The sequence below is a fragment of the Zonotrichia albicollis genome, chromosome 6, assembly GCF_047830755.1.
Source record: "Zonotrichia albicollis isolate bZonAlb1 chromosome 6, bZonAlb1.hap1, whole genome shotgun sequence".
NCBI classification, from domain to species: Eukaryota; Metazoa; Chordata; class Aves; order Passeriformes; family Passerellidae; genus Zonotrichia; species Zonotrichia albicollis.
In genome coordinates, this window is record NC_133824.1 from 33865918 (window position 1) to 33892904 (window position 26987).

Below are 26987 nucleotides of genomic sequence, written 5' to 3' on the forward strand. Positions count from 1 at the left end.
GCTAGCAGGATGTAGGGCCTCCAGCACTGCCAGCTCGTGTGGACAGTTTTATGTGCCGTTTCTCTGCCTCCTGCTTCACAGGCGGGATAAACAGTGTGTGGACGGAGCCAAGAACACATTTTATATGAACATCATGTACTGTAGGAAACATGTCTCTGCCATCTTGCAGCCTTGGTTCCTTTCACAAGAAGTTAGCCACTCGAGAAAATTCCATTTCTTCCTGGTCTGTATTTTCTAAGTGTGTCAAACCCAAATGAAGATGTCTTTAACAGACTAAAGGAGCTCAGTGTCCGCAGCACATACTGGTGGGGAGGCAGATGGCTTCAGACAGATGTGAGCTGATGTCACCCCAGTGGAGCTGTGGGGGCTTTTCCAACACAGGCAGCTGGGTTGGTGTGCCCTGGGCCCAGCAAGTGTGTCCCCAAGGCCCTTTGCCCACTCTAGAGGCAGCTAGCTCTCCTCCTCTGCTGCTGAGACTGTTCTGGCTCTGTCTGTCCTGGGGCCTGTGACCCTCCTCCCCATCTTTTTGCGCAGCATATTTTGGTGGCTGCAGATGCACTTACAAGATGCTAGCTTACATGTTTTCTAAGCAGCAAAGTTCGATGACACCCCTCACTACTGGGCCTTCTATTATATGAATAAATTCCTTATTCAGGGAAAAGGGCCTCCTATGCTGAGTGCACTGTTTTTTCTGAAAGTGGTGGTCTTTTCTTGTAGAGATGGTCTAAACACAAGGGAAAACATGTACTTTTTGTCAGTTAAAAGTCAAAGTTTCCTCTTTAGGAACAAGGGCTTTAACCAGTGTGTATTGATGCATGCATCTAGATTCAACATGGGTACAAGGAAAACTTGTCCTATATTGTCTGAGGAGATACCAAGGAGATACTAAAGTTTGAATTCCTTTTTTTTTTTTTTTTTTTTTTGCCTGGAGTTAAATCAATTCCAGACTCTATTAATTTGAGCAAATGCCCTTTGTCCCATTGCCTGGCTATCCAGAGCTATTGTATAACAACTAATTGGTCTATATGTCCCCTTCAATAAGGTGAGGCTGCCACAGACACGAGGCTCGTGGAGTCCATAGGAGCCGCCTGGCTGGGGGGAGCTGTGACACGAGGGGAACTCAGCCCAGGCCCGGCGTGCGCGCAGCTCCTCGGGAAAGGAACTGGGCTGAGGGGAGGCAGGAGAGTGAACAGTTCAGAGAGATTATGAACCAAAAGACAAATAAACACCACCCCTAACCCCAAGCTCTGGGGATGGTGAAGGTTTAGCTGTGCATGTTGGGATGCCAGAAGAGGGAATGTGGGACTTAGGGTTGTGAGCAGGGGCAGACTGGGCTGGAAGCAGCCCAGTAGCCATAGCCTAGCAGCAGAGGCATGGAGGCAAGGAGTCCATGAGGAGCCTGCTGAACTCAGGAGTGGAGCAGAAGGGTGTCTGGCCAGCCACATCCAGCCCAAGGGCTTTGCTTTCACTCCCAAAGAAAGAACTGCCCTGGCTCTGAGGGTGAGCAGTAAGCGGCCTCTGCTCACATGGGGATAGTGCTGATAACTTACCTACTACCTCAGTAAGGAGAAACATCCCCTCCAGAGGTAGTGATGGGGCAACAGCAAGGAGCATGCCACTGGTCTGATGGCATGGGACGCGTCCCCCAAAGCCACTCCCTGGGGCTGATGCCAGTCCCTGGGCCGAGGACCCTGTGTAAGAGTGTTAGGCCTGGGGACTGCAAAGGAGCATCCCATGAATGAACAGGCCTGTTCAGCTCTTAACCTGAACAGGATTCCATGCTGGAAAAGAGATTCTTTTCTAAGAGAAGACTCTGTGGCTGTCCTGGCCCCAAAAAGGACAGGCCCCCTTCTCTACCAGCAGGATTGTGTCCTGTGAGGGCTTCAGCCTCCCCTCAGGAGATGCTGATGAGAGAACAAGGACAAACATTTTGGCTGCAGGAGGGTTTCCTGATGGGGCACGGGGGCCAGGTTTTGGCTCACAGGTTTAATAATTGACACCACGGGTAATTTTGGCTTCCTCAGGGCTTCATTCCCCTGTGAGCCCCCTCTCCAGCACCCTGTGGACTTGGCCCAAAGCTGAACTTGGGCCCAGCACTAGAAGAGGCCCCAGGGCAAAGATCAGGGCTTGCCAGCCGACTCCACCCCTGCACAGGGCTGATACAATGTCCTCATGTCCTTCTGCTGCAACACGAGGAGAAGATGGATCTAGCACTGCTTTCAGCCCTTCAGTGCTGCCATTTCTTTTTCCTCAGACAAGAAACAGAGAGAAAAGATCTGCTGCCACTAACACAGAGGTGGACTGATGCTTTGCCCATCATGATGCCTGAAAGCAGCCACTGCTTTCTCCAACATTTGAGTCTACCCTGCCATGAATGTCCTTCATCAGCTGTGAAAAATCTGCAATTAATAAATATCAGGCAGAGGAATAAAAATGTTATTAACTGGGGAGGAAAAAATAGACTCCCTCATCAATAACAGTGTGGAGAGGAAGGCTGAGAGGAGAAATGGAACTGGTATGCCAAGAGCGCAGGAAAATGGAGAGCAGGAAAGGACAGAGAGAGGGGACAGGCAGGGTGCACAGGAGGAGGAAGAGGAAGGAAGGGGCAGTTGCAGAGGATGAGACACAGGCACAGAGGAACAGATACCAAAGAGGACAAAGAGCAAGAGCGGTGTGGGGTAGATGGAGGGAACGGCATGAATGTGTTTGCAGAAGAATACCCACTAATTCTTGGAATATGCCAGTCCCTTAAATCACCACTGCAGGAGGGGACCCATCCCAGGCTGGGGAGCCCCACGGACTCTGGGTGACAGGCCCATGGTCTTTCCTCAATAAGAGACTGAGCAGAGACGGGAAAGCTTGAATCGCTGCGCCTCCTCTGAGGGCTAACATTTCTCTCCCTCTTTCTTTTCTTTCTTGTCTTAAACTTGAGAAAATCAAAAAAGAAAGCAAGTAAAACAAAAGCTCCTTTGCCTTAATTAAATTACTCAGCCGCCCTCTGGGGTTGACACTGGGGATACATGAGGCTTTTGTGTAATATCTGGAGGAATTCTCCCTCCGCCTCCCGCCTCCCCCTGCCCTGTCCTGGGGACAGGCGGGAGGATTTCAAAGGGGAAGGGAAAGGAAGGGGGAGGGGGGTAAGCTAATAGGGATGGGAATTATTCTGTGATGGCTGGGGGGATAAGAGAAAAAAGGGAAGGAAAGTCGCTGCTGAAATTGAAAGCTGATTCCCTGCGCTGGCTCGAGGCAGTGCTCTGACCTGAGGTAACTGCCCTTTTGCCAGAGACACAGGCAAAGTTCAGGGCACAGGGAAAGCTGCATAAATATGAAGTCTTTATCAGGGGGATGATCCGCTGCCTCAGGACGTTCCTGCCCGCTTTGGACGCAGCGTGACGAGGCAAGGCCAGCTCTCCACGGCCACCAGCACCGGGCAGGACTTGAGGCAGCCTGGCCCCATGGCTGTGCAGCTATGCAGGGGCAGCTGGGGGGCTGTGCCTGAGCAGAGATGCTGCTGCTGGCAGCCGAGCCAGGCCATCCTGCAAGCTCCCAAGAGCGTCCCTACTGACCCAGGCAGCAACATCATCATTCCACATCTGCTGCAGCAAGCTCACTGGGTCCTACCAGAAAGTTAGCAGTGGGAAAACCAGCTCCCATGAGCAGCAGGATTCATTCAGAGAGAGAACTGATGTTTTTTATCAGTATGGCCCCCAACCCTGTGCAGAGCATGTCCTGGAGATGCTGCAGCAAATGCATGCTCTGCCAGTAGCTCTTACACTGCTGCCACTGGTGGACTTTGAGAGCTGTGGTTTTCTTAGCCAGAATCTCCCATTAGCAAGACCCTGCATCTTCCCCTCTGAAACCTGGGTGAAAGGAGCTTTGTTTTGTACCTTCATTTTGGCCTGAAAAAAGAGACCCATATCTGTGTTTGAAAGGCAAAGGCACCCTTCACATTAGGAGTAGTCTGCAATGGTAGTCCATGAGGGACTTGCTGGATCCTTTCCTCCATCTCCCCACATATGTCCCAGCATTGCTCAGGTCCCAGAGTCCCAACATCAGGTTTGATCAGTGGCTTTTGGGGAGATAAGTGTGCTGTCTGGAACTGGGGGTGTAACCCATAAACAAGCGATGGAAACAGAAGGAGCAGGGACTGCATACCAGCACCAGTTCCCTTTTACTTACTGTTGGGAAGGAATATTTCTGGGAACAAAGAACATCTGGGCTGTAGGCTGAACTGGGCTTTATATGATGAAGCTTGTAATACTGTCCCATCTGGAGAGCAGCTCCAGTGAGCTCTGTGGGGAGATAAGAGACAGAGTCAACCATAAATCCACTCCTTTAAGCATGACAAGTGTGTGCCTCATATTCCAAAGAGAGGAGGGGGAAAAGTAAGTGGAAACATTTTTCTCTGTGCTGAACACACGCAGAGCTCAAAAAAGGCCCGTCCCTCCATAGTGTGATGGGAGGTTGGTAAGCATGGAGCACCCCCAGGGTGCCAACAAGAACAGTCAAAGGCTTTTTCTGCAGTGACAGCTTCATTCCCGAGTGACAGTCAGGCCTGGCGGGGACGTAGGAGCTGGAGGATGCTGCCACACACACAAACCCCTGTGCAGTCAGAGCTGGAGGCAACTATCACTGGGAGAAGAGAAGGAACCAAAACTCTGGGGCTTCCACCTTGGTGGGGAAATTGGCGTCCCACTTCTCAGAGCTTCTCTGCTGTTTATTACTAACCATGATTTATGACATTAATAACAAAAGCCTTGCAGATGTGGAATGCCCAGGTGAAGAATCAGGCTGTGGACATGGGGAAATAGCATCAATGTTAGGGGAAAAAAAATAAAAAGGTCTATTATTTCCCCTAGCAAACTATCAGGGTTCAAATGAACTTTTGCAGTTTGTACCCAATGGACTGGTAGCACATTCCAAATACACACCTTGCAGATGGCATGTGATGCTCCCTGCAGTGATCTGCTTTCCCTGCAGCAGTGTGGCCCCATGATCAGCCCACCCAGGTAACCCATGTCTGGTGAGCACCTGTGTCAGCCAGCTTGGAGGAAGGTATAAATACACCCTTGTGTTTATCTAGGATTTCCCACTTACAGCCTTCGGCTTTCAAATAGCCACCCACTTGAGCCTTTGTATCCTTGCTTCTGTCCTCCAAATTTCTCCTGCAGTTCCTTTTTCCCTCCCTTGCTTCCTATTATTTTCCAGATTAGGTTGATTGATTACAATATTTGACTCCCTCTGCGAGTTCTTTTTTTCTCTGTGTTTAAAGTAGATGATTTTAATCCACATCCAGATCTTTTGTGGACAGTCTGCCACTGTTCATAAAGAAAAATCATTTGCAGGGCTGCAAAACAGCGCGTTGCATGGCACAGTGCCTAAGTGCAGAGCTAAACTGCCCTGCTCCAAGGAGATTCCAATCAGAAAGCACTGGAGATGAGCCTGACTGGGATGGTGGAGGCCAAAAGTGGAGAGAAGTGAAGCAGGAGGAGGAATGCCAGGGTCTGGGGTAGGCACTGCTGCACTGCCCCTTCTACACTCTGCATCAGGAGGGATCAGTCCCTTCTCATCCAGGGGCTGTGCCACACAGGGAGCAAGATGAGTTGCCAGCATCTGAATAAGAAAATATCACAAGGAAGGGGCTTCAAGGGAGGACTACCCTTGAGAAGTTACTCAGAGATGGGAACTGGGGCAGAGATGTGAATGATGTCATGGGACTATATCATGATCACACCTTTTGTGCCTTTGTCCACATTGTCTCTGTGCCATTTATTAAAGTCATCTAGCTATGCCTGGACGCAAAGGAATGGAAAACTCTCAGCTTGCATATCTGTCTGAAGTGAAAGCCCTCATTTATTTATGTCCTAGAACGTGCTGTCTGGATCTTGCACCCCAGGCTCCCAATAACTCAAGCACCACTTATCTTGGCTTTTAGTTGCTAAAAAGCAGGATTTAGCATAAAATAAGATTAGTGCTGACCCATGACAGAGATGTTATTTTCATTCACTACTCCTTTAACTATATTTTCCTATAGAAAAAAAAATGAGGGGGGGGAAGGGACAAGTAAGGGGAAAATTAGAAAATTAGAAACATACTACTTTCCTGTAGAATGCTGTCCTCATCTGATCCATACCCCACCTTAGTTCTTCCTTCTTCCATCTCTCCCCAGACCATGGCAAAAACATCAAAGATGTTTCTAGGAGCTGGCCTGTGTGTGTCAAAGGGAGGGAGGGAGACCATTTCAGACACAGGTTACTTATTAGAGGTTTAATATTGCTCCATATAGAAATTAAAAGGAACAGCATTCAGACGTGCCATTAAAATTTACTGCTTCTTGCTATTTAAAACCCATGTAATCATTTCAAGTAACACTGATTAGGGTCTTGCAAGAATTGAAAAAGACCCAACCAAGTCAACTCAGGCATCACCACAATGTCTCCACCTAATAGCTGCTTTATTAACACAAGTCTGGAAGCAGGACTGCCTTATGTTAAATTTATTTATTTTCCATTTACACATCACTTTTCTGTTGGGTTTCTTTTCTAAACCATTTGGATGATGACCGCTTCCTTCTTGACAGACTGCCTGACTGTATAATATTTAATGTTTCACTGATATAAAATGTTCATTTCCACAAAAGTGTGATTTTTTTTTTTCCTGGTCAAACCACCACATTTTAGAAATTTGACTTTTGTATTTTGTTCTTAACTTGCTCTTTCTGGAGTGAATGTGCCTGAATGCAAATATGTTCAAATGAATGCACATGAAACACATAGTCTGCCACCTTCTTCCCTTTCTATTTCTTTTATTTATGCACATATGTATGTACCTCCTCCCAGTACATTATTTTGTATGCATTCCTAGGGATATGTTCATATATACAAGTACATGTGAAAAACTTGTAGTTTTCGAACCAAGCTGGACTCTTTTCATTGTCCATGTCTTGAAACCCAAGAAAACTCTTCCAAACTACTTAAGGTTTGGATTTTGGGGCTGTTTTATGTGTTGTTTTGCAGATGAAATGAAAAGAAGGCAGGAAAGCTATATTGGGCTATGTGGTAAATGTGTATTTGCTTCAATTATTGATCCTGGTGTTCAAATTACAACAGATTGCATTAGATCACCATTCAGTCTCCCTAGCTGGAGTCCTTTGGTAGTACCAAGTGAGAAGGCCATGTTTATGTGATGGGTTTAGCTTAGAAACTCAGGAAAAGGTAAGGATGGTGGTGACTTTAAAACACATGTTGGAGGTCATTCACATAATTATTATGCCATATGTGGTATATCTTATGAAGATCATCATATGGTGATCTGAAGATTGAGAGTTTGATAAGGTAGATACATAAAGGCTGCATCGTACAATATCTGGCTTCCTGGCATTGCACCAGTCAGGAAAATGTTGTCATGTACTCCTGCCAGATAAGGCAGGATAGGATTTTTTCACATGCATTCTGCCAGTATTAAGGGAAACACTCCTGGATTCACTGCCATCACATAAGACTGGAAGAATAAAAAGAGACTGCCCAGAAGTGTAAGCCATAAAAAAAGCAGCCTGTAGGAGGATTTGAAGCATTGTCCAGTCCAGCTTCCTATGCCAGGGGAAGGCAGGCTATTTCTGTCCTTCCCGACAAAACAGTTGTCCAACTGTTTCCATAGAAGTTGCAAGCAGTAGAAGTTCTGCAACTTCCTCAAGCAGTTTGTGGCTATGCTTTGCTACCCTCACTTCTGGAAAGCTTTAATCCCTCAAATGTCTCAAAATCATCACCACCTTCCTGCTCATTTTGGTATTTATGTTGCTGTTTTACAGAAGAATTGGGAAGAGTGTCTGGAGACAGGCAGGAGCTGAGAAATCAGAGAGTTTCATCTTGGCTGAAGGGCAAGAAAGGAGGTAGTCCTATGGGGGACTGCCCAGAGCAAGCTTTTCCTGCAGTAGGGGTAGGTGAAGTGTTTGACAAGGTCAACCATTCCCCCAAATTTAACTTTAAAAATCATCACTGGAAGGAAGATGGTGTTTAGGATGGATTATTAACATAGTCTTCTAGCTTGCATGGATAAATAAATCTTCAAGGTGGTTAGATACAGAAAGGTAATAAGTAAGTGTTTTCCAAATGACTCCTGTTCTTCTTCAGCTGGCATAACTTACTTGAGAGCTAGAAAAAGGAATGAGGAGTCAGGTTACTGGTCAGCATTTCATTGCTTTCACTTGGGCTTTTTGGTGGATTTTTGGGGTTTCTTTTTGTAACTTGGTTTCCAAGTTTATAACCAACAAATTAAATCCTCATTTTTCCAGAAGATTTCTTTTGTATACGTACGCTCAGTTGTTACATAACTGAACTGTGCACAGTATGAACAGCTTCTACTTCCTCAGCTGTGGTCAGACAAGTAGTAGATGCTGTCAGAAGCAGTTCTGCCTGCCTGAAGCTTCAGAAGGTTTCAGAGTCATATCATGCTGGGAAGCATCTACTTGCAGGATGCACAAAGGAGCAGTCTGATGGCTGGTTTATCCTGCCAGGTGTAACCTGAGGCCCTTTCAACAGGAGAGTCTGTGAGTGCCCATAGGCTGATGCACCCCAGACCTTGCACATGGTAGGTCACCCATGACTGCCCTTTGAATGAGTGAAACCTTTGAATTGTGAAGAAGCTCAGTCGAGCTCACTTACTCTCTTGTTCTCCCTTGAGTTTCTCTCTAGCCTGGACTTCGCACTTCCTCAAACATGGATTGTACTGATTCACTCCTGACCTAAGCAGAAACACATGCCTTATCCAACATAATGATCTGGTTTACAGAAAAATCATCTCATACAAAATATGGAAGCTTTAAATGCTGGTGTCCTCTGCACTTCCCCACTGGAGTGAGTGACCTCCTGCCTTGGTTTCCCTAGGGACTAACAAAACAGACAGTGCAGGGCTGGGACTGGGCAGCTGCTCAGGACTGACTGACGCTAGTCCAAGGTGCGTTATTCATCTCAACCTCCTTTCATTTGTTTGCACACAGTAGAGCAAACTAGCAACACCACAGCTTGTATCATGATAGGTATTTATAACATGACGCCTCAGCACCACAGCTGGAACCACACCAGTTAATTTGTTGATTAGTTTGTCCTGATAAATATCACCACCATGCAATGGTGTTGCATTATGACTGCTCATTTTTAGCATACAGCCTCCTCTATAGCTTCTATAACTTCTTGAATATAAGTCAGGTGAACCTACATGGATGATGGGATGGATGGCAGCACTGATGGAAGATTATTTGCTGGGCCAACAGTGTGCCAGCATCTTCAGGATGCTTTCCTTATGGAGAATTCCAATCACCACATCTCTATAATGACATATACAAAAATACTTTGGTAATATCTTCCCCTGTCAGGAAAAAAAATTGCCCTTCCTCTCACCAACTCTGCCTCAGAGTTAATTTTGTTTAATGAAATAGAATTTTCAAACATACATATTTTAAAATGCATATTCAATATATTTCTCTCATGCCTTTTTTTTTCTCTGAAGCTTGATACATGGGAGTGGTGCATTGATGCAGGGATTAAACTTAGTTTGGCTAGCAGTTGGGCCTTGAGTGCCAAGATAACCAGGTCAAAGAGGGAAAAGCATGAATATTAAAAAAAAACAATGTTTGACTGACAAAAGCAATTTTGAAGAGATATGCCGGGTAAGGGGAAGTGAGGAGGAGAGCCCAGGTTTACACTGAAGAAGTCTGTTATGTAATTTAAACATTGTAACTGTTGGTTTTGCTTCACCACCCACTGTTCTGCCCAGATGGAATAGCCTGAGGAGGGTATTTAATACTTTGAGTCGCTGGAGAGCTCTGGGCTTAATGTTGATTGGAGCAGACTTCTGTCTGCTGCTGAGGGTCCCCACTGCCACCCAGCATGCAAGACATGGGAGCTGGTGACATGAGAGGACTGTTTTTCCCCATGAGCCAAAGGAAGAGCAGCTCCAGATCTTCTTTCTGTACCTTCCTCAGCCTTCTATATCTAATAGCTCCCTTCCTGAGGAAGAGCTCAGGGGGCATTTTCTGAAGAAATTCATGCACACTCATACACCCCTTAGAAAGCTCTGGCTTTGTCAGAACAATTTCAGTTCCAGGAAAGGGCTAATTTCAAAGCCTCCTCTGGACTGAAGAACTCTGAGGAGAAACAATGGTCATCCTATCCTCTATTGGCATCTCCAGCAGGAAAATGTACGGTTCTCCCACAGTTCATTGATACGAAACCAAAATGATCCAAGAAAAATATTTTAGCTGACCACATCTCAGTTTGGTTTTTCTGTGGATTGTAGGGCATGCAGAGATATCAGAGAGCTTCCTCACCTCAGGACCAAAGAGCAGAGCCTGTCCATGGATGGTGCCCAGACATCCCATCCCAGAGGCCCAGGAAACTTTGACAGAAGTAATCCTTTTCCCTGGAGCACTCCTGGTGCTGACTTTTCAAGAGCATATAGAGAATCATTGTTTCACCAGCATGTGAAGCTAAAGCTGTTTCCAGACCGGAGGACCTTGTATTATCTTACCTTCAGGAATGCTTTAGCCTTTGCTGTGAGCTCTTCACCAGCTTCCCTTTGACTTCATGCAAATGCATTCAAGGACCCACTGCAGAATCACAGGTCAAGAAAAGAAGAGTGATAGTACCCTGAAGCAGTAGAAGCCAGCCCATTGTTTTTTTTAGAGGGCTGAAATAGGACTCAAGTGATGTTTTTGTTTTTCCTGAGCTTTATTGTACAGGCAGAGTGCTCATTATTGGAATATGGTGTGGGTACTTGGCTCTGAGGGTGTATTGTGTACATATACATGCTCTTCCTGGGAGACTTCTCAGTCAGGGGCAGGCAGTGAGTGAGATCTGGATTAACTGTTTTCAGTCTCTAAATTGCCACAGTCCCACAGGAATTTAGGAGTCTATTAAGAAATCTTGCAGTACTGAATAACCAGCAGCTCTCATGCAGCAATTTCCAAGCACTCAGAAGACAAAACAGAGCAGCCAGGCATGGCCAGCCCAAAGCTCTGTCAGCCCAGCACTTTGTCAATGTATAGATGCAATTCAAGAATGAGGAAACCTACAGTAATGGTTATAAACATTAATAGTATTTATTATACAGTAATGGTTATATATATTAATGGTATTAAGGACTGACATTTTGTAAGCACATGAAGAAATGTGTATCTCAATCCCACTAACCTGGTCAACTAAATTAGCATCATTTGGAATTCCTAATTCTCTCCTCCAAGGGAGTCAAGAACTGTCCTCCTGACTATATTTTTGGTGTAGTACAAAGGCACAGCAATGTTGAGGCAAAATGGTTCAGGGAAAGCTAAAGAACAGGACATATGTTTCTGTGAGCACAATAATTATTACAGTACATTTTAAGCAGCTAAGAAGGTTTGCTTAATAAAGATGTTGTAGACTTGATGCAGTGAGTTTAAGAAAAACACTGATTTGACTTAATGGTTTTCCACATCCCACACATTTCCATCATACCTTTTCATTTACTGAAATAATGAGATTTTCTTTTTTTTTTCTTAATAGGATTGTGGAACTTCCTCAGTAATGTTCAGATAGGATCAAGGCATTTGCAGCTTCACCAGTATCAAATCTTGACATCTCTCTTTCACAAGTGCATCAGGCGGCAACATGAAACTTTAAAACATTGTCATGACACAACAAACAAATTTGCAAAGTGGTCACTCTGTGAGCTCTGATAACCCTTGGTGGTGCAGAAAGACCTCCAGGCATTCCAGGACTGCAATCTTTGTACACTAAAAGGACAATTGCCATTGAGCTTGGCAATAAATTTGGCTGATAAACTCAGACCTCATTTCAACCCACAGATCTTGGATCTCCAAGTGACTGCTTGCCAGATTTACATTTGTTTCCTCTATGGGGAATGTGGAGTCCTTTTCAAACCCTTTGAGCTTATTTTTTCTTCTCCTCTTGGCTTTGCTGCCAGATGATAAAGATTTAATTCTTTTATTACCATTACAATCCATCTGGTTTTGAGCACAGAAGCAAGCTGAGCTTTCAGAGTGGCTTCTGTTTCTAAGAGAAAATTATTTTCACGTATCCTTGTCTGCTTCTCTCTTGGGCACAAAATACACTTAAAAGTCCCCACTTACTCTTCCCACGCCCTGGATCTCACCTATATTGCAGCATGGACTTGATAATAGAGAAGGATGGCTCTTCTTCCCTTCACTCTTCAGCCTAGGGGACTCTAACACGGAAAGTTTCCATTTTATTTTCAGTCTGAGTTTATGCTTGGTTTGGTTTAGAGTGGTATGGGGATAAATAAAGAGCAGTCCCAAGTACCAGAGTTCAGCTGCCGCAAAGAAAACAGTGCTGCCATTCCCTCTGGTAACCTCAGCTTCTTGCTAACCTCTTCTACAATCTACTGGTAATACATTGACTTGGAGGCAAAACCTGTGCTTGCTACAGATATGGTGGGCTTTTTTCATTAAAACAAGGGTACTAGCTGCACTGCTGCACATTTGCTGCGGTCAAAATTTCTTCTGCAGTGCAGGCAAAGCATAGGCAATTATTTACTCCCATTGTGCATTGTTAGAAAAAATATTACATCCCAAAGCTGGCTTCTTTCTACTGATGTCTGAAATAGCCAAAGCATTTCCCTTGCCCTCTGTTTCTAAGAGCTGTGTGATCTCTGGATGAAAGCTCCTAGATATATGTAAGTTAATTAATCTTGCTGGACCAAGTTCTTCAGCCATCAAAAAGTTATCACTCATCAGTTGTGCACCTCTCTGTGGAATATCGAACTTTCTTCACTTTCTAGTACAGCCCCAGGGGCAGTATTTTTCTAGAATAAGAACACACAATATTTTAAGTGAGTTTTCTCTGTTATTTGCAATGCCCAGTATCCAAGGCTTCTGTAACCAATGGCAAGACTATCAGAGACTTCAGTGAGCTTATTCCATAGTAATCAGGCATACCTGAGATCTAGAAATTCTGATGATAATATTAGCAAAATGTATGGGAAAAACATATAGTCAGATGTTTCTGATGAGATATCAGTGCTTCACAAATACAGCCATGCAGTGTGTGCTTTTACCTTTCAGTTCATATGCCCATTTCATCCATAGCTGCAGAACTTTCTGCAAGCAGAGTTGACACTGGGGGTTAAAGGTTAGAACTAAAAATCCAGGCACTTCTCTGACCAGGCTGCAAAAGCAATAAAGAGTCAAAACTTGAGAAAAACATTCTCAGCTCACAGCTTACCTGCTCCAGGGGTTTGCTAGGAGTTGGATTGAGGGGATAAAAGAGAGTGGAAGAGACCCAGGACTGGGGCTCAGAGCTGGAAAAAGAAACAACAGTGAAAAGGTCAATGTTCAGATGATGGTATCACATCCTCCTTTCATCCCTGCGGTTCACACGAAGGCCGGGATCCTTGCTTTGCTTTACTTTGGGGAAAACTCTTGCTTTATTTGTTCATGTTGAACTGCTATCAGAGCTCAATGTCTCAGTGTTGTGTTTTAATAACATCAGTTTCCCTGGACCAGATACATATGAAGTCGGTTAGACGATTCTATAAACAATGGATCCAAGTCACGCAAAGCAACATTTCTGATTGCAAGATAACCTTTCCAAGGGCGAAGTTAGCGAGGTGAGGGGTTGGATTCCTCAGCCAGGCACGAAGGGAGACCTTCAGTGTTCAGAGCTGCTCCAGTGGGACAAGGTTCATCTCTTCTTCTTTTGGGGGAACAGCTCCCTGATTTGTTTTTCTAGTCCCCAGTCAGCACACTGGGTGACTTTTCTGAATTCTGGCTGCCCAGAGCATACTTTGTTGACAGTTCATTTAAGGAGATCTGCACAGAATATTTTCTTTGAAATCAGTTGAGAAGAGGAGTTACGCTGAAGTTTTAGTGAGTGCTTCATTTTTATTTTGGAGTTTAAAAAAAAGCAACAATTGTGGGAAGATGTTTCTAAACCAAGAAATGGGAAGGTTCACTGAACATAGTATGGGAAAGGTCAGAAAGGAAGAGAGGATGGAATCAGCCAGATGAAGACTTTGGGAAAGCTTCTCTCAAATTTTAGCATTTATAGTTATTTGTTGATGAATATATTAGTTTCTAACATCTGTTTTAATCAAATATGAAATTTATGTGAAGTTTGAAATTTTTTTCCCTTTCTTTAGTACCTAACACAAGGGAAGACCTCAAATCCTCAATCTGTAGCTTTACCTTCACCAGCTGATGAGTGTGGTTACCACCACATGTGAAGGAGTCTGGCCTTCACATTTTTAAACAACACCAGGTTGGCACCGACAAATACTCTAACTGAATGTCCTGGCATGAGATCCATTCCTACACTTTTCTTAGGAGAATTCTGCTCTGGAGGTTTTTCTGTTCTTTTTACTGTATAACCACATACAAGCTGAGTACAGAGACATGCAGGCTTTATCCTTTTCTTCCTGTAGCAAAGTTTGTGTGCAAAGCCACGTATGATGATGATGAGATAATGATGTGTTTTTGCTCATGATTCAAGTCCTTGTCTGATGGTGCTAACTTCAGATACATTTGTTGAGTGAAAATCACAGTGAAAACAACCCTTCACTGCAGCTAAGTGAGTGGTTCTCAAAGCAAACATGGACTTTCTTCTTTAGGTACCAAGAGCAGTCCTGACATTATGGCATAGGGCTTCATCCTTCCTGTAGGCTAATGGACTCTCTTTTCCTGTGTTCAGAGGAGACTGGATAGGGGAATTTTATTCATTTCATAAAATCAGAGATTTAAGTCTTCATCTCTGTCCTGAAGTATAAATGTTCAGACCAGACATTACAGTTGTAATCCATTTTTATTTGCTATAACTCATAAATAATTTAAGTAGATCTTTAACCCAACATTCACCTCCATAACTTTCATAGTGAGTAACTGATGTAATCCAAGATTCATTCAGAGAGAAATTTCATTCATCTAAAGGAATGGGGCACCAATGGGAGGCTAGACAGCAAATTTAAGTTGTCAGTCTCTCCCAGCATCCTCTAAAACCAACTCTCATTCACTTTCATAACAAGAAGATCCTGGAATAGACACCTGAAATAGTTTCCCAATTCAAGGGATGGTCTGGAGTAGAATTACATCCATGGGGTATTACGGACCCTGTCTAAGTTACAATGTCATGTTTGCCTGACAGATCTGGCCATGGAGCAACCAGCTGATTCTGCCAGACATGGTGACAACTACAAAATTCCTTTGCAAATAAGGCACCAGTTGGCTGCAAGTGGCACATGGATGCAAGTGACTGCCTGCTGCATCTTATCAGCTTCTACCTCATGTTGTAGAGAAACAGCTCATATTGCTCAATAGTCAGGATCTCATATAACTACTCAGGCTGCATTGGATTATCAAGCAGTTCCATGCATGGAGAGTCAAAAGAGGACACAGTTCTAGCTGCACAGACTGCCCTTGTGAACTGGGCTGATGTATTTTAGATCAGTGATTATCCTACTAAAGTTAATTAGCAGCCCTTCCCTCTGTTCATATAGCTGTCTGTCTGCTTTTTCATACAGCAAAGGAACTAACATCTCACATATGTTTGTGGAAGATTTGTTTAATTAAGCAAAAATTAATTGACATAATGAGAGTTCAGTTTACAGTGGCCTATGCATATAGATATAAAGCTGGGTTTTAGAAAAGGCTCTGGCTGAGTATCTAGGGGGTCTGGATTCAATTCTCAGCTTTGTTGTAGGCTTCCTGTTTAAATCTAGGCCAATCATGCAAAGACAGATCTGTGAGGTATCAAGGTATTTGATTCCTAAATGTCTATTTATTTCTTCTGTTATCAGGGCTATGCTGCCTTTCTGCCACAAGTTTTCCACCAGTAAAAGGGAGATGATTGAGGGTCTCTTCACACACTGCGGCTGGAGCATTTGTTTCAAGCAAAGGATACTTCTGACTGTGCCTCAGTACAGCAGCAAGAGAAATGGGAACTTGATTTCAGTTATGATCTTTTGAGTACTACTGTGCTGTGAATAAAAATAACCCTTAAAGCAGAGACTGTGACATCCACAGTGACACTTAAACTAACACACTCTCTGTTTGTTTGTTTGTTACTTAATTTTGTGAGGAGGATTGTTTTTTTCTTGGAATACTTGTTGTATATTCCCCCCAGCTATGATACTGTGCTCCAACTGCAATGTTTAACAATGGGAAGATCCCTGACCTTTTGTCCTGACCTAATACTAACTGACTGGATTATTTTAACAAGAGGAAAAGTAAGTTTTCCCACTTCCTTCTCAGTTTAAGCCTTGTGTAAGAGTCATGGTCTCTGTTGAACTCTTCCTTTCTCTGTCTCTCCCTTTTTCTCCTCCCAGCTTTTTGCTGAGACAAATAGCCTTTTCCACATGACATTATGCCTCATTGGTTTATAGAGTTTTTTTGTAAAAACCAGTATCCAGCATTGCCAGTGAGCATTAATTATTGCCTCAATTATGACACACAATGTTTTTTGGGGTAAAATGAAAGCCACCATCATCAAGAATTCATGACCAGCCCTCTCAGCAAGGACCAGTAATCTATGGGGTAGACATTTTGGAAAGATACTTCAATCCATAAGTCATTGTATTGATTAAAAGCAAAAGGGGGCTGGCTGTGTTAAAAACAAAACATTCTGTAGCTTTTCCAAGTTAATTATTCAACCACAGAGGCATTCTACCACCCAAGAACTGCACTCACTTTCTTGAATTCTAAAGGAAATATCTTTTCAGTCCTTTTGTGATGGCCATCTCCTGGGCCAGAGTGGCCAAGATGAGCTACAAAAACTCAACACAAAATGCCTTGCCCAGGAGTACTCTCATTGCCACCTGATGTGTCCTGTTTCTTTGCAAAGACGTTTGGGGTGATCCACCATTCTCTGGTACTCAGTTCATCCATCTTGATGTGGGAATTCCCAGGTTGCTTTCCCATATCAGGAAATGCCTCTGTATCCTGTTTTTTACTAATGTGCTGAAGGCCCTGACCAGGCAGACATGCTCAACCCTCTTTATTCCCTGGCCTCCTTAAGCCTCTAGGAAGAAGAAAAAAGCAGGTGCCACAGCAGGTTCAAGTTTTTCTTCCTGCTTCTTTTATCCCCAAAGGGTTTTACAGAAGTGGCCGAGCTGTTCCTCAGCAGGGACCTGGCCTGCTGTTCAGTCCTGCTGGATTTCAACCTCTTCTTGCCAGGCTGCCCTGGTGCTCATTCAAACACATGTCATCACATGCAATATGGACACAATACCCTCATTCCTACGGGCTCCAGGACCCAGCAGAAGAAAGCGCAGGCAGAAGATCAAACATGGAAGGAACAGAAGACAGAGGAGCTGCTGTTGTCGTCTGTGTCTGGAACAGAAAAATGAACACAAGGGAAGAGACAGGGTAGGGGGATAATTACTTTCATCCCAATTTTATTCCCACAATTCCCAACCACTTTTGAAGCCAATTTTCCTTTAATAAAATAAACTATTAATGACTCAAATAGAAGCCTTTTGTGGAAGACAATACTCAGTGCTCCAGATGGAAATATTTTGTGTTCTGCACAATATACATGTATATATATTTATATACATAAATTGAGCTGTGAGCATAGCCTGCATTACCCTACTTTTCAAAATGAATAAGTTATTTCAAAATATGTTTAACATACTTCCTTTCTTTGAAACTAATTCTTTCATAGTTCTCCCTCTCCTTTAGTTTTCCTTATCCCTTAAAGAGAAACACAAGCCAAACAGCAACAAGAACTATATCCCATCATTTCTGGAAGCCATTCATTTGCTATTTCGGTTCATCACAGCTTCAGAATGAAGGAATTTAAAGAGCTACTGATGCCTTTTGTTGGCATATATATCCAATATTGTCTTTCAAGCAGTTTAGACGCATCCTTCTTCTCTTTCTTCTTTAACAGCCTGTCAAAGAAATGGGCCTAATTAGTTTATTGTGGGTTTGTGTGTGAAGAAGTTATTGAGGGAGCGCCAAGCCAAAAAGTCAAACACAAACTGATTAATTTTCACAATGCACCCCTCTGAGGTGGGGAAGTTCTGACAAATCCACTGGGTGTTCACAGTTATCCTGTGCTCTGCTCACGGAGGCTGGGAGCCATATGGAGAGCAGAGCACTGGCACCACATTTCCCACTTCCCAGAGCTCACACTCCGGGTGCTGGGGCTGATGCAGAACTTTCATGCCCAGTGAGAGCACAGTGCATTAGACCTGTCACTTCCTCTTCTCCCACTATCAAATAGAGACATCTCATGACAACCCCTCCTTGAGGTCAGCCTTCTGGGCACAGCAGAATATGCACAGCTTAGGAGTGCGACGTAATCCTTTATTGGCTCACAGAATAGATAGCTGGGGTTTGATAATCCACTAGAGTAAAAATCAGTATGCCCTGTGTAAAAATAAGGCACCCAGAGTCCTGTCTGACCAGGCAGGCACCAGTCAGGAGAGGCTGGGTTGGCCTCTGCAGTTCCTGGGAACTAACTCCCTTCCTTGCTCCGTTGTCATCTTCCCCTGTCTTCACTGACAGCAACAACACTTTCCCCACACAGGACACTGCAATTCCTCACAAGCCTCCATGGGGTTTGGTTTTCTTTGCTGGTTTTTTTGTTTGAGGTTTGTATTTTTGTGCTTTACAGTTTCCTATGTTTTATGGTAGTGCTTTCCCTATGAATCCTTGAGCAACATATGAACCCATCTCAACAGTGCCTTCTCTGTCAGTAATTTTACATTTCCTATGTCTCTACAGAATGTCACAGCTCTTCCTCAGCAGCCTGAATCAGGTTATGAACCTGTGTCATATCAGAGCAGGGCTCTGCTCCTTAGTTCACAGGCAGCTGAATCCAGAGAGGGTTTACAGAGGGGAGCTACAACAGTTACTTGGGAAGGTCAAAAGGAAATGACTGGGTGGGCTGGTGTTAAAGTCTGGCAAGAGACTGGGCTAGATTGGTGGCTTTTAGGTCAACAAAACTTCCAGAAAAAAGTTCATGAGCCACAGTGGTTCCCATTTCCAACCAAATACAAATTAGACTGACCTTTAAGAGTTTGCTTAGTGTAATGCTGCCCAATGCATTTTCTTGCTTCCTCAGATGCCAAAGAATATCAGGAAAAAGGAAGGTTTATTTCCCCCAATGGTTTTGTGAAACGCCTTGTAATGCCTTTCAGACCAGCAGTTGTTCTCCTGATCCTAAGCTTAAAACACTGTCCTAAATGATTTCCAAAGGTCCCTTCCAGCACTGTTTTCTTTAATTCTGGAAACTCAGAACCTCTTGAATTTCTATCACTATTCTATTGCCACCAACTATGTGTCAAGCTCTCAGGACTATCTTTTGTCCCGTATTATGCTGGCCAAATAGTTTCAATGCAACAAAATATTTGTCCAGAAGGGAATTATTGTTCCTGCCACAAAAGGTTATTTAAGTCACAGCTGCCACAGGGATGTCTGATAGCACTGCAACCTTCAAAGATTTGAATTTATCTCACTTGGAGCTGTTTACAGGTTAAAGTTCCATGAACTTTTGCAGGTTGGAAGACTAGATCTCCACCCACTCAAAAAAAAAAAAATTAACCCTAATTCTGTGAACTTTAAACTGTGATTCAATAAAGCTATTCACCCATCTGTCTTTATCTCTGCTTTAACAATTTTCTCCAATGAGGCATTTTTTTGCAGTTATGTGCTTAAAACAGCTTCAAAACAGACACTGAAGCAATATTAAGAAGCGATCACAACACATCCAATTCTACCAATAGCTTCTCTGAGCGAAAGTCTCACCTTTCCTCGGTACAGAATATATAAATATAGATTCAAACAAGTGACTAGGAGGTGAGAGGAGAAATTTCTATGTTCAAGGAACTGACAAGTGACAAGTGACCTTGAAGTCACCTACCTGAAGCTGTGGACCTCAGCCCATGTTTCCATAGGGGGCCCATTAACATGCTGGTCTGGCATTGACCGCAGGATCATTCAAGCCTCTGTACTGGTTTAGCTGTAAACCTCTATATGCTGGGGCAGATTTGCAAGAGTTGGTTTTTGTGGTAGGGCACTGTGCCGCAGCCATCGGCCTCATTTGGATTCAAACAACGTAATGAGACTCGAGGGGTTTATCTGAAATATGAAAACACCATAAATATTCATTTCGAGAAAATCCTGCTCAGACAGGGAGCACAGAGCAGACTGATTTGTGCCCTGCTAATGCCATCCGGCTGTGAGTGGGCAGGGAGACCCCCACACTCCCTGTTCACCAGACCCACATCAGATCCATGTGCCTGGCTGGACGTCCTCCTGCTGTCAGCAACCTCACAGCCCCGAGCAGCTCAACAGTGCCTTCCCCCTCAGCTCACAGCAAGGAAAGGCAGTTCCCATGCCTTCCACGTATGCTGGGTGGAATGTGCTGCACATGGGTGCGAGGCAGGCACGATAGAGATATAGAGCGTTGGCCTGATTTAGTGGAAATGAAAATAACTAGACATGTGTTAAGCACATTAAAAGCAGTGGTGCATATTGTGCCCTGCTTACTGTTACTTCTTCCCAGGTTTTTTTTGGTGGTGGGGGAAGATTCTTGCAGATCCTCCCTTCATGGTCACATGTAGTTTTGTCAGGGAGAAGGGCAAATTTTAGGAAAATAGCACGAGTCTTCTCTATGATCAAGATAATGTCCCTAATGATCAGAAGCCATGTCCTGAGTCAGAGGGGAGCATTTGGTGGAGCTTTTATTGAGTGCAGTGCTGGATCAGATCCCCCTGGTCTGTGCCCCAGCATCAGCAACCCAGAGTCCCTCACCAGTCCCAGACATCTTCAGAGGAAAAGGACAGGCAGCAGCCACCTTAATTCAATTTCATCTAAGTATGTAATTAGGGCTGTACATCTGGGATCACTTTTTCTCCCCTTCAAAAGTTAAAAAGCTTTATGAACTAGAGGCAGGAAGAAGAGTTTGATCCAGCTTTGGGTGTTGAAAAATTCCTCTCATCTCAGCTCAGCTGTACAAGGCCCCAGAGGCTTGCACTCACTATTTGATGGCCCTGAGGGAAGACAAAAACTTGTGCAGTCATCCCAGAGCTGTCTCATTATAACCATTTCTCTGCTCTGTGTGTGCACAGGATTTCTCTTTCTCCCCAGCATAGTCTTCTGGCCTTCTTTTGCCAAGGTGGGACACCACAGCAGTGAGCAGCTGCTCACCCGAGCATCCCACCAGGCTCTGGGGTTTTGCCTTTCCCACATTATTGTTTGGAGACACATACTTTATGGGGGATGTTTCCATACAATGCTTTATACAAAAAGGGGCATCTCTGCCATCAACATGTGCCCCTGTTCACTCTCCACATATGGCAAGGTTCAAAAGAGGCTGGATATTTTCAGAGATAGCAAAATTACTCAAAATACAATATCTAATGTGAAAGTCTTCCAGGCAGTTAGCCCAGCCCCTACTTCAGGAGAGAACTCTTTTGGCCTGGCATTCACAGCCAGCTTGTGGTCTGGAGAAAAATAGTGAACATTTCTGCCACTTTGTTAACATTCATACAGATAAACAATTACCTGAACGTATGAAAATTTTGGAATGGAGGGAAGAAGAAAAGAGGAAGAACTGGGTATCATGCTGTGGATGTACTGTGGAAGAAATCCTCCAGGCAATATAAGTGATCCAAGAGGTTTACCACTTTCCTCCAATCCTTTCATAAGAATATCTTTTGCCCCTCCCAGTGGGACAACACCAGGTCAACTGTTTGTGTGGCCAGGTGTCAGCTGAGAGCCTGGAAACTCCTCAGGCAAAGCACATGTGGGTGAGGACACAGTCGGATATGTGGAAGCAGGAGACACCTATCAATGGACTTTAGGGCTTAAACACACCCTTTCCTACCATAAGTAGGAGGGCACAGACAGAATGCAGAGGCTGTTCCGTGTGGGCTCACAGGTGCCTCCTCCCTGAGAGCACAGAGGGCTGCTCAGGGTGCAGGGGCTGTGTGGGAGCTGAGATGGAGCTGATCATCCATGGGCCTGTGCCAGGCCTGCCTTGGCACCATAGTGAGACCACTGGCCCAGCACCTCCACCACCACTGGCTCATCCTCGATTCTCCAAACAAGCTGGAAAGATCAGAACATGCTTGATTTTAGAAGATTACCAAGAAGAAAAACAACTGATTCTGACCCCCCTCTTAGGCCTTGCTCCATCAGATTGGCTGGGCCAGTCTCAGCCTTTATGGGGGCAAAAACACACTCCTCTAACTGCAGCTTTTGAGCCAAAGCCTCAGCTGGTGTGACACGATTTTCAATGGAGCTGTGCTAATTTACAGCACTCTTGTGTCTGACCTTCTTCGGGGGAACAATTCAATGTGAAGAGAATGAGGATTATAGGGGGGTAACCTCAGCCTTTCTTCTGATATAAATCACAGAGGAGCAAAGTTGGCAACTGATGCTGGTCAGAGAAAGCTGATGGAATTGCACTCTGTGAGAATAAGCCCTTCCATCAAGATAAAACTGATACTGCTGCTGTTATGTGAAGAAGAAACCTGGGGGAAGGGAAGGAATTTCAACAATGCCAGTAAAAAACACAAGATATTTTAATATTCTGGAACAGAGAAATTGCCCTTTCCTTTTTGATACAAAGTTTTGGGTTTTTCTCTTTCTAAGTCATGCTATATTTAGTATAAGAAAACAGTTAAAAAATTAGAAATCGAAAATCAATCATAAGTATTTAAAAGTTTCCCAAATATATTTTTCTGTAGAATTTTGTGTCATGGATATCTTAACCTGGGGAGGGTTGATCAGATTTGAAGCAGAAAAAAATTCCCAAATCTTGAACTATTTAATGAAGTAAGCATTTCATCTACTTCACTGAACAATTCAGAAAACTTCGGTTTGCTGTAGGAAAAAGGTGAATGCTTCCTTCTAGTTCCTAACTGCCTTCTAGCCTTCCCAAACACTAAAGACGTCTGGTTTCATTTGAGACTCAACAACCTCAGTCCCAGAGAAGTTACAAAGACGCTTGTCTGAGCAACTTACATTTACCCACATAAAAAATAAATAAATTCAAATGCACTAAGTAAAGGATTACAAAGTCAGATTTAAAGATAGACCCTGAAGAAACTTATTTGTAGATGGGCTTAAAGTGTGGATAATAGTACTGACTCACTATTATGAACTGCTTTGAGGTCTAGGGATAAAAGGGTTTAGGTTAGTGCTGGCTATTATTACATTTTATTGTTAATTTCAAAAGCTAGAAAATTAATAACAAGCAGAAAAAAAATCTTTCAGTGAAATTAAGGACTTAACCTGATAAGAGATCCCAAATGTCAACACTCTGGCATTGGGACTGCCCCTCCAGCCCTTTTTACCTTGCTGGCCCTTTTTAAACCCCTTCAGTGTGGAATGAGTCAAAAAACTGCAGGCACTTGGACTTGAAAATTCATAGTGTTTCTCATAACCTATTTCTTCTGCTGTAGGTGTTGTCATGTACGACTCTGTTGCTTGTCATGCTGTCAGACAGAGCCCCTACACACACTCTCAAACACACGTTTTTCCTCCCATACACACTCTATCCTTAACAGGTAGCACATACAGCACAAAAGGGAGAGAAACAAGAAAGCATGGGGAAATCAACATCTGGTTTGAATAATTCCCCTATTTAAATTTTTACTTAGAGAACTCCCATTGGTATCAAATAATTGAACTAGGTTATTTACAGCTGAAAACCCTGGTAGCACTCTTCCCCACTGGTTTCATGTTGTGGATCCTCACACCTTGGCTCTTAAAGCCTCACTGGGGATTTGTGTTGCAGGTACCACACAGCAAAAGGCAGATCCACGTTCCTCCCTGCCTCCTCCTCCCACTGGCAGACATTAAAAGATGTTGCCTTGCTTTCTCTCACTCCTCTCCTTTATTAGGAGACGTTGAACTTATAACAAATACACTTCACTTTGCAAAAAGTGTAATTAGCCTTGCTTTTTTTGGCCTGCATGTGTGTGGTAAAATGTCTAGTAATAGTTGGCAAGGCTTCTGCAGGGAATGAGATTCCCATGGTTAGATCTAAAGCCCAAATACTTGGAACAAATTAACACCAGCCAGGAAAGTGAGGTTAATTACTGGAACACTTGGAATAGGAGGTCTCCCTAGCCTAGAAAACTGCAATACACTATCTGCATGTATGGTATGTGGATAACCAGGATCTCTCCCTCTCTTTCTCTCTCTTACTTGCTCTCTCTCCTTCTTTCCTTTTGTGTCCCAACTCCAGACAAATGTCAGAGCCACTGAGAGCAAAGATTTCATTTTCCTCTGACCTGCTGCTCCATCAGGCCAGTGCCATCAATGGCCCTGGAAGCTACTCAAAGCTGAGAAACACTGCCATCAGGGGCTGGCTCTCTTTCTGTCTATGTTTTCTCATTAGTGGTTTTGCGTTGTTGAAAGGCATCTTCATTGGAGGCCCAATATTCCAGCAACATGCTGCTTTAATCTGGGGTGGGCACTGAGGCTTTCAAAAACACAGCCTACAACCCAACAGGAGAACAGCCATCTTCCCTAATATGCTCTTTGGAGAGCAAATCTGTAAATCCTGTTGGCCCCCAAACATCTGCCTTTGGTAAGGTTTTAATGGGGAAAATTTGCCTAGTAACCACATTGCCATTGACCTTTGATGTGTGAGGAATGTATACATGCACATGTCTGGGGGGAGCTGCAGACGGGCAAAAACCTGTGAAATCAAGGTTGCAAAACCGAGGAGGTGAAAGCTACGTAGTCCAGTTCAGTTACCTGTGCACCTTTAGGAGGGCTCCCTCATGTGTTTGCTTTATTCATGACACAGCCTTCTGTGGCATGACGACAAGGCTTTTTTCCATGGGATGGCTGCCTCACTCTGTGCTCAGGAGGGATACTGTTCATTACAGGAACAGCTATTCAAGATTTTGTTTTCTCTTCATTGTTCAGCTTGTGACCTCAAGCCTTACTGACTGTGCGCTATTCAAATCCTCCTCTGAAAACAACATCATTTTGTTTACTCATGGGCTTTTCTATAGCACTCATGACAATAGTATCAAAGTGTCTCGTAAAGATTAATTCGTCTATTTTTGCTACAGCCCCAGGAGGCAACTTGGTATTTGCTTCATTCTCCAAATGTTGGACTGAAAGCATAAACCCTGTCCATACAATCCTTGGTGCAGTTTACCAAGCAGCTAAAGCTGTGGTGTCCTCTGAGGCCCCATGACTGTTTCAAACAGTGCCCGCATGGTCCGTCAGGCTACATCTGGCTTCAGCATGTGCACTGCCTGACCCCCTGGCCACGCTTGCAAACTTACAAAATTGAATCTAGTCTTGAAGGCAGCCTCAGGGCCTTTGACAGTATAGACACAGCCATATGGTCAACAGTGTGTCTACAAGATCCGTGGTAAGCATTAATTTTAAATCCTGTCATTGAGATGCCTAGGTCTTGATTTTTTCCTCTTGCTTGTCATTAGCCAGCATTGCAGATGTTCATAGCAGAGTTCCTGCCAACCTCAGTCCCAGCTGAGACTCCAGGGTCTCAGGCTGGGTCCCCAGAAAATGAGAACCTATATCTAGGACAATTCCCTGTAGGCAGCATGGGCTAGCCTCTGTGAGGCCAAACCCTTTGCTGGCTCTCACAGCTCCTTGAGGTACAGCACCAGCCCTCCCATTGCTCATCCTGCTTCAGCTGTCCCTCTCTTGCTGTCACCTGCAGGAGTCCAGGAGCTGGTAGCCTCCCCTCTTTGTTTGGAGCATGGCAGGAGACCTGTGGGAAAGTGGCTTTAAGAATGTAACATATGATCTGCCCAAAAGGGTGGGATTACCATGTGCACAGACCTAATCCAAGTATTTCCTGACTTTTGAGGGATCAAATAGAAAACCTTGGTAATGCTCCCTTAGGACAGGGATGCCTTATTTCCTATGTTTTAAAGTAAGCTAGGGGACAGCATAGGCATGTCAAAGTAGCCATACCACAGATGTCTACAGGGTTTGCCATCAAGATGGCAACTTTCTAGGGCATGTCACTGTGCCAGGAGTTAAGCTGGCAGGAGTAACAGATCCTCTCCACGTGGTTTTTCAAAGTATTATAACTTGGCCAAATGTGAGTAGTTTTTCACAGAGACAGACAAAGCCCATCCCCAACACAAAAGCCACCTCTTCTGCCAAGTGTCCAATTGCACTTCCAAAGCGCAGAGGTTCTAGGGCTTTCCAAATAAAAGGTTGTAAAAAAAAAAAAAAAGGAAAAAACAACAAGGCAAACAATGTATTTTTCCAGGCTTCTTCTCAGAAACACTATGTCATTTTGGCTAAAATTTCGGTAAATAATTCACTTTGAGGGAAACACTCTTTACCTAAAATTTAAGACCAAACAGTTGAAGCTGTCAAAGCTTTAAGTGAAAGACCCCATAACTAAAAACATTAGTCAAAGTTACTAATAAGCAGTTTTGCAGCTGCAGGTGATGCATTATGTGGGCGTTTGCACATATTCAATATGGCCTGCTACATCAGGCAGGCTTTAAGGTTGTTCTCAGGGTCCTGCCCTGAGAAACAGACCCATACTGAGTGCTTGCTGTGCCATTTAGAAAAGAATATTGGAAAATGGACAGAGAGGAGAATACACTGTAGTGACAAGAAATTAATCAGTGCAGTGTATAGCCCAGAAGGGCTCTCTTCTTCTGCCAACCCAGCCTCTGGGGCTTTCCAGATTCTTAGACTAAAGGGTCAAGCAAAACATGGAAATGCAGGGCTGAAAGCATGGAATTCATGTAGCCCAGTCCCCATATCTAAACTAGGATTAAACCAACTTATTCTTGACGAAGTGACATCTAATTTTTCTTCCAGCACATCAGAAAGAGGATCCCCAGTATCCCCAGCCTTTCAGCCTTTCCCAGTGATGAACTGAAAGTGCTTAGAATAGCTTCATTCCGTTTCAAGCAGCCTATTCATTGCAAACTGAACACATTCTTTCTACCTCTGCCCAGTGTTAACAGGGAGCATGAATGATCACTTCGTTTTTCCAGAAGCAGCTTTACATACC